Here is a 10,228-nt window from a genome sequence, read left to right as displayed (position 1 = left end):
ATAGATGATTGCCTGGCATATTCACCATGGGAACAACACTGGACCCTATCATATCATAACTCACATAGTAGTGTGAACAGGGCTAATTTGGTGCAGGAAAAAAAAAACTGTCTTGTTTCAAAAGAAGCTGGTCCCTTTAAATATCTGATTCTTGAATACTGCTAAATCATCTACACATGGAAAGCCTTGGGGGATGGGGAAAGGGAAATGACAGGGTAATTGAAAATAGCTAAGGGACAGTGACATCAAATGCTTCCAAAATAAAAGAGGGACATCAGCTGCGGGCCAATATTTACAGGTGTAGGCAGGGGAACTGGAGCACATTTATATTTTGCAGAAGGCAGTTGGTTCCAGAAACAGAAATTATTCCAGGAAAAGTCAGAAAGAAGACGCTGCTGTAGATGGAAAGGGGCGTTGGGTAGAAACCCCAAGTCCCAAAGAAGAATCGGATCGGGTAAATCCAGAACACTGTGACTCTAAGCAAAGTATCAATAATAGCAAAGTGGAATTTACCTAGTATTGATGCCTTGAGGCTTTGCCTCTTAAAAAAGAACCAAGAAAGTCCAAACAGAGGTGTCACATATTAAGGAACTCACATGGCTTCTTTATCGTACACTTTCATGTTCTCTTTCCTTGAATATGCTTTTTATTTGTTTTTTTTAACTGAGATATAAAATACAAAAAAAATGAAATGTATCTCTCTATATATCTCTATCTCTATCTACCTCAATGTAATCAAAGTCCAGATCTAGATACAAAAAATTTCTACCAGCCCAGAAAGCTCCTAGGCCATATCCACCAAACTCACTGGAAGTAAAGACTATTCTTACTTCAAATACTATTAGTTTTGAGTGTCCCGGACAAATGATAGAAATGAAATCAGACTGTATCTACTCTAGGCTCTGGCTTTTTTATTCAACATAATGTCTGTAAGACTCATCCACACTATTGTAGGTATCGGTAGTTTATTCCTTTATATTATGGTTTCATATTCCATTGTATGACCATAGTCCTACTGTACTTAGCTCTTCTCCTACTCATGGACTGTGTGGTGTTTGTTTCCAGCTTGGAGCTCTTCAGGGAACAAAAGCTGTTTTGAATTTTTTTATGTCATTTTTTTGTTGTTATTGGACAAATGTACTCCTTTCTCTCCCATCGATCCCAAGAGTGCGATATCTGGGTGATAGCGTCGGCATGTGTCTAGCTTTGGTTGATACTTTTGGTGGACACTGCCATGGCTCCCTCGGATTGTCCTTCAAGAAGTTCCTCCTAGTGCTGGGCCTGTGGCCAGCTCTCAGCCCTCCCTGGGAATGGCGTCAACTGAAGAGTGAGGGGATCTCTTAGGACCAGAAGACAGGAGAGAAGAGCCTAAGTCCAGTTCATAGATGGGTTGGTCTGAATGTGAGTACAAGCCGAAAGCCGATGACAACTCATACTCTTGAGCGAACCTGAAGGTACAAGGAGGGAGCTCTCAGGGAGAAGAACTTTGGCATGAAATCTGGTCATTCCGTTTATGTGACCGAAGAAGTAGTCAGGGGTTAAAATACACACAGATCCACGGACGGTAGCAAGTGGCTGATGCACCTGCTCAAAAGTTTGGAAGGCGACAAGGAGAAGAAGAAGAAGTCTGGGGTAGAAAGATGCAGATGAGGGCTCCCGAGTGGCTCATGGTTTTGAGTCCTGAGCCCTTTTCTTATTGACTTGCAGGAACGCTTTGTAACTTTGGACGTGAGCCCTCTGTTGTATAAATGTACCGCAAAAAGTTTTTCCCAGCCTATGGTGGTCTGTCTTTCCCCTTTCTTCCTCACAGTATGCTGGTTTCATAAAACTAAATAGCCAAAAACCCTTTATACTTTGAAATAACCGTAGATTCCTAGATCCACGGGGTATCCCAAAGACAGCACAGGGAGGTCACTGGGTTTACCCCAACGGCTACAACTTACAGTCGTAATACGGTGATAAAACCAGCAAAGTGACACCGGCTCTTGTGTCCACAGACCTGCGCCATCTCGTCACATGCTCTGGGCTGCACAGCAGTCCCTGCGATCAGGACATGAAGCCACTCATCACTCCAAGGATCCCCTTCGTGCTACCCCCTTGTCCTCATGCCCACGCCCCCACCATCTCGGACCTCTGGCAGTCGCTGGGCTGTTCCTTACCTCTGTCAGTCACTTTAGGAACAGTATGCAATGTATAAAGACTGGCCTTTTCCCACTCAGCATAACACCCTTGAAGTCTGTCCAAGCCTATTTTTTTTTTTTGTATTTAGAAAATTATGTTACTTTGCTACTTTGCGTTATCTGAGCAATCAATTATCCACTCTTTGTTATTATAAAGAGATTCTCATTGTACATTTAAAACACTGTAGTGCTGATTTCCTGGCCAGGCCTGAATGGACAGGCCCCATCTAGTGCCCACGTCTGGTCGACAGGGTGGGGAGAGCACCACAGACTCCTGTCCTACAAGTCAAGATTATTGCCGCCTCCATTTTCGGCTCCAGTCCACACGGCCCCCTTGACTTCATGCCAGGGGTAGAGAATAAGGAGACACAATGGAACCACTTGAAACTGGCTTTTTATGGTTCAGAGATAGAAAAACAGGGGTGCCTGTGTGGCTCAGCAGTTGAGCATCTGCCTTGGGCCCAGGTCATGACCCCAGGGTCCCGGAATCGAGTCCCGCATGGGGCTCCCCGCAGGGAGCCTGCTTCTCCCTTTGCCTGGGTCTCTGCTTCTGTCTCTGTGTCTCTCATGAATAAATAAATAAAAGCTTAAAGAAAAAAAGAGAGAAATAGACAAACAAAAGACTCATTTTGCTTTTAATTATGATGAGATGGGGACGCCTGGGTGGCTCAGTGGTTGAGCATCTGCCTTCAGCCCAGGGCGTGACCCTGGAGTCCCCAGATCGAGTCCCGCGTCGGGCTCCCTGCACAGACCCTGCTTCCCCCTCTATGTCTCTCCCTTACTCTCTCTCTCTGTCATGAATAAATAAATAAAATCTTTAAAAAAAAATAAGAATGATGAGACGGTTTTTCAAAATGGGGCATAGTAACAACCCCACGTGTTCTTATCACTGCAGAAGAAATTAGATCCCCTCATGAGCAAGTGCTGATGATACTCGGTCTACCACACGAGGCAACACTGCCCCGGGCCTCATGTCCCGGTCTGGCCCTACAGCTGGGCAGCTTCCTCCTTCAGGCCACAGGCCACCCCGCCCCTCGCTTCTGTGTGGTATGGGCCGAGCGCCGGATCCTGAGCTTGGATCTGTGGTTGTGCGTGCTAATCATCAGCCTGCAAATCCTCCCTGCCCTTCACTTGGAAAGGGACACACTTGGTGGTGTTTTGTTTCAATTGATTCTCTTTGCATTTCAACTGTACGTTCAATATCACAGAAGGTCATCAAAACAGCACAGGAAAGAGCCTCAGAGCCACGGAGGTGAGGGGGACGAGGAAGCTGGGGTGGCCACAGGGCGGGTGGCAGGTGTGTGAAGAACAGCAGGTCCCCAGGTCAGCTTGGGGTTCAGCTGGAGGTGGCCGGCCAGCCACGCCTAACGGGGGAACATCCCAGGAACTTCAAACCAGAAGGGCCCGGGGGCCGCTGGAGGGCAACTTGGGGCGCAGAGGGCACGGGGCCGCCTGCAGGAGGACCTCCGGGATGCCCCCCTCCCCGACACTGGGCCCCCCCCCCATCCCTCCCAGTTTTTCTCTGCGCCTCAACTTACATGACCTGTGAAGGGTCTATGTTCCCTCATTCAACTGAGCAGGGATGTGACTGCCTGGGCTTACCAGGTTTCTCGAGCTGACCCCCAAGTCGGCCGCCCGCAGTCACGTCGGTGGGACTTGGGGTGCCTACCTAGGCCCGCGCCCTGTCCGCCTGCCCTGCCCGCTGCCTACACGGTGCTGGGCTGTGCCCGGCCTCCCAGTCACCATCTAAGACAAAAGAAACAAACAGGGAGCGTGGTGTCCTCCCCTTCAAAGATTTGTCCGAAGTAGAGCTGGCGGGGGGTGGGGGGGGACACTGAGGTCGCCCCCGTGACCACCCTGAACTGCCCTGGGCCTCCTTCACCGCGCCACGCCGCCTTTCCCTTTATTGCTAAAGCTGCTAACTACACTTTCCAGCTACAGTGGGCATGTCCAGGGGACGCTCCCCACCGGGGCGCCTGGCAACTCTGGCACCCGGGCCACGGGAGCAGCAAGCCACGGTCTCTCTCCCGCGGGTGTACGGCGCAGTCCCGGCGAGCTCAGCGCCTCGCTCTGGGCCCAGGCTGCAGGAGCCACGGGGACCGTCCTCTGCCGGAGACCGAGGCTCGGCCCACAAGCCCACCAACAGCCGTGCTCGCCTGGCGCCTGCCCACCATGCACCGGCCAGCGCAGGCCCCCGGCCAGGTCCAACCCGGGCAAGTGAGCACTGGCCCCCGGGTTGGAGGAAGGCACAGGGGAGAAGGGGCTAAGCAATGCCCACTCGACCTACCGCCCTGCATTCCAGAATTGTCGGGTAAGACCGTGGATGGCGCGCTGGCTGACGCCACCACCTCCTCAGAACAAGAAACTTTGCGCCCAACTTCAAAGTATCCAACACTATGTACCACCCCCAGAGGGTGCTGCACAAAATTCCCTTCTCTTGATCCAGTTATCAGAGTTCTGGACTAGGATCAACGTCCATCAACGTGACTATGGTCAAGTCCACCAATGCTTTCCCTGCTTCAAGGGCCGGGTGTGAAGAAGACAAAATGGCAAAGTGCAGTGAAGAAACCGGGGTCTACTCCAAGCTCCCAACGTCCTCGCTGCATGACTCTTGGCCGGCTTCTTAGCCTGTCCGTCTCTTTCAGTTTCCTCGTCCGTAAAGTGAGGGTGACAATGGTGACTGTGCGATGGGGTTGTTCTGAGCATTACATGGTCTCTTCGCAGGAAGGGCCTGACCCATGACTGGTAGCTGGCTGTTGCAAGGCAGGCTTGGAAAAAAAGATAGCAACGTGTGCCTCTTAGGAGAGGCAGGATGATAAAGTGGAGAGAGCTGGGATTTGGAGTCAAAAAAACTTGCATCCAGGGGATCCCTGGGTGGCTCAGCAGTTTGGCGCCTGCCTTTGGCCCAGGGCGCGATCCTGAAGTCCCAGGATCGAGTCCCGCGTTGGGCTCCCTGCATGGAGCCTGCTTCTGCCTCTCTCTCTCTCTCTCTCTCTCTCTATCATGAATAAATAAATCTTAAAAAAAAAAAAAAACTTGTGTCTAGCCCCAGCTCCTCCATCCATACCACCCGTGACCTTCACCACGTCCCTATTTTCTCACTTACGAGATAGTGGCTCCCTCCCCTGCTGCTGTGAGAATCAGGTGATGTGCACAAAGGCACTTTTGCAAAGTGAAAATCATCAGGAAACCGTGAGCCGCTTTTATCAAATTATTCCATTTTTACCTTGCTCCTCTGACGAGGGCGGATGGAGGGCGAAGGAATTCTCTGCTGGGCATTTCCGTTTCCTCTGTAGAGATGCGCCAGCTGCACGTGCATGAGTCTGAGGCTCTGGGTCCTGTACGCCGTCGCCCTCCCCAATCTAGCAGACGCCCCCGCAAGCCGGTCCTCGCCGGCGCCCAGAGAAGGAAGTGTGTCCCTCTTTCCTGAGTGGGTGCTTGCGCGTTTCCTAGTTCCACCACCTTGACCGTGAATGTCTCGAGACTGCTGTCGGCCGTTCACCGTGCGCTGCCGTCTGGCCAGTGCTGCGCTCTCACTTTCTCCCTTCCCAGCCCCTAGCGAACCCCCCGCACCTCCAGTATCCCGCGGCAGCTGCTCTTGCCGAGGCCACTGACAAGTCCAGCATCGCCAAACCCAACGGTCATTGCTCAGCGAATCTTCTGGAACCTACCATCAGCTTTCTTTTAGGAGCTGAGACTACCTCCGCTTGAAAGCCTTTCTTCACCTGACCCCGGAACACCAGCCTCTTGGCGCTTCTCCCGCCCACCTGGCTGCTCCTTTCTCGTGCTCCTTCGTCGTCCTCTCAACATCACAGCCTCGGTCCCCAGATCTCCCCGCTACGTCCGCTCGCTCTCTGGGTGCTCTCACTCCGCCAAGTGGCCTCAGATACCACCCCCACGTTGACGACTCCAAAATTTAATTCTGCAACCCAGGCATCACCCCTAAACTCCAGAGTTGTAAATGCACCTGCTGCCCACGTATCACCTCCACTCGTGTGCCCGTGACATCTCAGGTGTGATGTACCCACAGCCAAGCTCCCGTTGTTCCGACTTCAACCTGCCACTTCTCAGTAAATGGCAACTGTCTTCTCCTGTATTTCAACACAGAAATACAGGAACCATCCTTGCTCCCCTCTGAAACTCCACATACAATCTGTCAGGAGTCCTGTGGGCTCCATTTTCAACGTAGATCCGGAATCTAACCTTGGCTCATTTGTCTAACACCTCTACCACGCGCATCTTTGTCAGAGCCAGCGTCGTCTCTCGCCTCGATTGCTGACATGGTTTCCTGTCTCTGTCCTTGCACAACCCTCCTCTCCTCTCCCAAGAAGACAGATCCTCGTAGATGATTATTCATATTACACCACTCCCTTGACAAATACCCTTCAATGGCTTTCTATCTCTTTCAGAATAAAACCCCAAGTCCTTACTCTAACCTACAAAAGCAGATTCCAGCCCTGATTTATCTCTCCCACCACCTCTTCTAACATTTTTCCTCTTGCTGTTGGTCTTTTCTGTTCCCGCCGGACTAGCCTCCTTGTGCCTCATTGGACATGCCAATGCCAACCTATTCTCACCACGGGGCCTTTGCACGTCCCAGCAATCACTGTTCCTCTTTCAAAACACTGTCGGTATAAATGCATCAGACAAAAGATGTCACCAGTGTGTGTCTTCAGTGCACCTTTAAAAGCTATTATTTTCGGGGGATCCCTGGGTGGCTCAGCAGTGCAGCATCTGCCTTCAGCCGGGGGCATGATCCTGGAGTCCTGGGATCGAGTCCTATATCGGGCTCCCTGCATGGAGCCTGCTTCTGTCTCTGCCCTCCCCCCTCCCTCTCGCTCTCACTCTCTGTGTATCTCATGGATAAATAAATAAAAATCTTTAAAAAAAATTTTTTAAAGCTATTATTTTCTCCTCTGTGCCTTTTAAGACTTTCCTAAATATTTCCAACGAATGCTATGTATCTATTTTATAATCAGAACATAAATATGATTTAAATTGAAGTCAAGATCACCAAGGACAGTGCTGGTGCTTAAATACATTATAAAAAAAGCTGCCTGGTACCCCATGCAGGCTCCTCGTGTGGCCACAGACAGGCCTACTCAACACCCACGGGTCTCCTGCGGGCCTGGTCCTCCCCGTTGTCTTTGTTTCTTCCACACTTCCCCCCAGTAAATGAGCTTCACACCAGGATGGTTATAACTGATCTCTGGGTGAAGATTCTGATTCACCAGACTAGACTGCAATGAAATGCTTTTTAACAAGTAATCGAGGATGATAAGTAAATTGTTATTTTCCCCTTGTGAGTGGCGTTACCTGTCATTCTAAAAATTAATCTCATTTAAGAGATGCTTAAAATACGGAGCAATACCACGGTTCTTCAGAAGAAGAGCTAATGAGTAATCTAATCTATGTGAATTCCGAATCTTGATTCTGTCAACACAGGGCTTTCCTTTAGATCTGTTAGCTATTCCCATGTCCCCTCAGCTGCTACTGAGATTTACACTCTGACTTTACAGAGTGCTCCGTGTGAAGAGGAGAAAATGCTATTGGCCTACTTACGCTTAAACAACGCAACGTCCTTTAGGTGTCTTACATGGTGAAGGTCAGAGCCGCAGGGCTGAGGAACCTCCCTGAGGTCTAGGAGGTAAGTGTCTGGAGCATATAAAAAAGGGGACTCCTGCTTGGTTTGGAAGAAAAGCGACGCCGCGTACCCGGCATCATGGCCTTGCTGGCCGTGCAGGTTTCAGCCCCCTCTGTAAACTTCCGATGTTCCCTGGAAGGCAAATGGACAAAGAACCGTGGTGGGGGGTGAGAGATGGCGCGGGGACACTTATCATGGACTTTATTATGTGTTCTAAACATCTCGTGTACGTGCTTGAGGCCCTTCAGAAATATGAAATTCAAATCTGCAATCATCTGTATGCCACTCTGCAGTCTGTTCTGTTGCTCGGGGACATCTGTGGAGGGGAACAGACCTCCTAGGCTTTGTGCAGCAGCTCCAGGCCCTGTCCTGGGTTTGCACCTCTGGCTGCGGTGTTTTACCCACCCCCCCAAGCCCATCCAAGGCCTCAGAGTGCCGATGACATAAAGACGGTGAAGCCTCTGCTGGAGCTACCATAACTCGGCTGTCTCATGTCCAGGAACCGGGTCGGTGCACATCACGGGACTAGCCCCACGGCTTCAAGAACGCCACGAGATTCCACCAAAATTGACCCAAAAGACCCTCCAAATGGCTGGTCTTTCTTTCCACGGGGAGCTTGACCTCCCGCCCCTAGGGGTAGCCCAGGACCTCTTCTGCTCTTGGAACGTGATGTGTGCTCCCGCCTCCTGTACCGTGATACCTCCCAGCTCTCCTGTGACTGTCACCAGCCCAGGAACCGCGTCTGTCCAATGCATTCATGCAACTCAGAGCCCAGTGCTGTTTGGCCTGTGAAAATTCCTGGAAAATATTTGGGGGATTTTTTTTTGTTTTGTTTTTTAAGATTTTATTTATTTATTTGAGGAAGGGACAGAGAAGCAGACGCCCCGCCAAGCAGGGAGCCCCAGGGTGCAGGCCTCGATGCCAGCACCCCGAGATCACGACCGGAGCAGAAGGCAGACACTTAACTGACTGAGCCCCCCAGGCATCCCTGCTATTTCTAAGAGTAAATACTCTCGGGTGATCTGGGCTACTCTTATTGAAATACCATGACACTAAAGTCACACTCCGTGTCCTCTGCCGTGACGTCTGTCTGATATTTCGCTGCTGCGGATGAAGCAAGCTTGGCGCACTGGCTGAAATTCTGGGCCTTGTGTGTGTCGTCACGCTGAGGACCGGGGCTGTCTGGAGTCTTTAGAAGAAGAATCATTACCCCAGAACGGCCTATGATCAGCTCAGCTTTAAAAATAAATATTTGCCCAATAATATGGCAGGTTTATGGGCTGCATTTAATACTGTAATGAAAAATCTCTTACTGTGTGTGTGCGAGAGAGAGAGAAGAGTTAAGGTTGCCATGGGAGCCCTTGGCACTCCTGAACCTTTATGATTATGAACAATAATTAGATGTAATGCTTTATGGTGGTGAAGCACCTCGTAGGCTCCTGATAATTGTAAGCGTTTGGCAATTAACTCACCATCCCTGAGCTTCAGGTGGGTCTAATTAGCCCCAGGAGGAGAAGCAGCCTTAAGGACGCGAGTCACGTGGGGAGAGCCACCCTGTTTTGCAGCAGCGTAGACAAAAGGAGGCCTCACCAACCCGTCCTGCGTCACCTCCATCACAAATCTCTGCCCACCCACCCCCTTCCTGGCCCGAGGCACCTTGCTCAGCCGGCTGGGTTGGGTTCACGGGGCGGGGCGGGAGTGCCTGCCTGCCCTGCGCAGAGCCAGAGCCGGTGGGCCCAGAGCCCGAGAGTCAGGGCCGCAGCGCCCGCTTCACCGGGTGTGGACCTGCAGCCCTGCGCGGCTGTAACGGGGGACGCGGGAGGCCAGCTGGGGAACGGAGCCGGACACGGGCTGCTTGGCGGCAATCAGCGCGGCTCGGCGAATCAATACGTCCGTCCTCTTCCCCAAGCAACTGCAATTTGGGGTGCGTCCTCGGTCTGCCCACTTTTCTATTTATTGTCCCATGAAAATGCAATAGATAGCTGGGGAGGGGGGGGCTTCTAATGCCAAGTGTCCCTGACATTTTATATACACCCACGTATACAGACACATGCATATATTTGCTTCATGCAGCAGTCTCCCAGACATATGACAGAGACACATAGAAGCCCGTATACCCTACAGACATGTCATAGTATTTTATATGTATTGCAGAGGTATAGAGAATGATAATATGAATCTGTGTGTATATACACATATACATATATATATGTAGTAAGGATACTCCTGAAGTAAGTGGGTCACATGCTTTGTCATGTCCATCAAGAACTAGATCTGCAGTTTCTCCGAAAGAAAACAAAGTACAACTCTGGAAAATTTCAGCCAATACCCCCTTCTGTTTCAACTTAAATTTCCATAGACTTAATAAAAATAAAATAAATGCATTTTAATAAAAAGTAAAACA

This window comes from Canis lupus, chromosome 2 (assembly GCF_003254725.2).
Source record: "Canis lupus dingo isolate Sandy chromosome 2, ASM325472v2, whole genome shotgun sequence".
Taxonomy (NCBI): domain Eukaryota; kingdom Metazoa; phylum Chordata; class Mammalia; order Carnivora; family Canidae; genus Canis; species Canis lupus.
This window is presented reverse-complemented; position numbering follows the sequence as displayed.